This window comes from Myotis brandtii, unplaced genomic scaffold (genome assembly GCF_000412655.1).
Source record: "Myotis brandtii unplaced genomic scaffold, ASM41265v1 scaffold825, whole genome shotgun sequence".
Classification (NCBI taxonomy): Eukaryota; Metazoa; Chordata; class Mammalia; order Chiroptera; family Vespertilionidae; genus Myotis; species Myotis brandtii.
In genome coordinates this window covers 1,325,690-1,327,639 of record NW_005371349.1, presented here as the reverse complement: position 1 = coordinate 1,327,639, position 1,950 = coordinate 1,325,690, and positions in this window count along the sequence as shown.

Genomic DNA, 1,950 nt, shown 5'->3' with positions numbered 1-1,950 from the left:
TTTCAGAGAGGAAGGGAGAGGGGGAGAGAGAAACATCAATGATGAGAGGGAATCATTGATCGGCTGCCTCCTGCATACCCCACAACCTGGGCATGTGCCCTGACGGGGAATTGAACCATGACCTCCTGGTTCGTAGATCGATGCTCAACCACTGAGCCACGCCAGCCGGGCTGCACAGACATTTTTTTGAGCAGTTTCAGGTTTACAGAAATAGTAACTGGAGAGTACGGAGTTCCCATATGCACCCCCAGCTCCTGTTCCCCGTCTCATTACCACGAGGAATCTTTGTTACAACTGATGAGCCAATATTAATATATGATTATTGCCTGGAGCCTGTCTCGCACATTAGGGTTCACACTTGGGGATGCACATTCTATCTGACGAATGTCTAATGGCGTGTGTCCACCATTACAGTGTCAGACAGGGTGGCTTTGCTGCCTAAGAGCCTCTGAGCTCCACCGGCCCCTGCCTCCTCCTCCCCCAGCTCCTGGCCCCTCTGCTTACCGTCTCGTTTTTCCTTGTGGACGATAAGGGGCCACATGCTCCCCCGACAAGCTCAGGGGAGGCGCAGTAACCCCACAGGCGGTCGGAACATCAGCGTTCCTAACGCAAAGCGGGTCATCGTGGGTGGTCACGTCCTAGGCCGGTAGCTTCCTGGACAAAGGTCAGCCTTTACCTTTGGAGCTGTCTGTTGTCTTCGGGCATCTGAGATAACATACCTGTAAATGTCGGCCGAATCTTCACTCCCAGACCCGGAAGGCACACCCTCGGCACCAGGGCCAGAGCGGAGCCCACGTCGAGATCGCTTCCCTCAGACCATCTCCGTGCGCCGAGTGTTCGCGGTAACGGTCCTGGACCCACTCAGGGGCCGACCAACACAGGCCCCAGCGGTGCCCGACTCCAGGTTCCTCTCCTCCACCCTTGGGTGAGCACCAGGGCACCTCCGACACGAGCCAACAACGTGCCCATTCGCTGGATTCTTGAAAGGTGGTTGGGTGTGGGATCCGCAGGCATTAGCGTTAGGGTGGAATCATCATGCTACCGGCCAGAACCAGACACAGCTAAGCCTCTGGTGCAAGTGGCAATTGTGTGTGTGTGTGTGTGTGCGCATGGGGTATATGTATGTGCATAGTGTGCGTGGGGTGTGTGTGTGGGGGTGTGTGTGTGTGTGTAGGGGTATGTGTGGCCATCCCAGAATCCAAGCACAGCTGTTCACAATTCAGCTCCCCTCCCCAGGCCTGTGGCTGCTCCCTGCCGACCCCTTCCCTCCCTAGGCCTCTGATCCCCAGATAAGGGTTTGGGGGTGCCCCAGGTGGAGTCTGCGTCCACTCAGCTCCCGCCACGGGGGAAGGTCACTGGGCCGGCTGCTCCTTTGCAGGGCTGTGGCTGGGCAGATTTCTTCACAAGGGGGTGGGAGACGCTGGGCCACATGTGCCTCGGTTCCCAGTCACAAGTTCCCACGCTCTGGAGAGGGACAGGGAGGAGAGTTCTTGGTGCTATTTGGGGTGGAGGGCAGGGGCAGGGGAGCTGTGCTCAGCTGGTGTGTGCCCACGGAGTTGGGGCCTCGCTGGCAAACCCAGGAGTGCCCAGGCGTGTGTATCCCTGGCACATTCCCTGACGCCCCGCCTCCCCGCCGTGGCCCCGCCTCTACCCTCCCCAGCACCTTGGCTCCCTGGCATCATCTCAATAAAACTAGACAAAATTCAGCGCTTTCGCCTCTGGACATACGAGGCATTTACTAGGGAAACTATCAGGCACAAAAATAGCTTCCTGCTGCCGTGTCTGCCTGGGGTGCACACCCCGACCCTGCACTACCCGCGTCGGAAGCACGCGAGTCCGTGTCTGCGCTTCCATGGCGCTTCCCGCCCACGGCACCCGGCGCAGAGCGGACGCCCCACGGGGCCCCACGCACCCACTTTCCAGGTGAGGCCCCGAGGCCTGGCTCAGCAG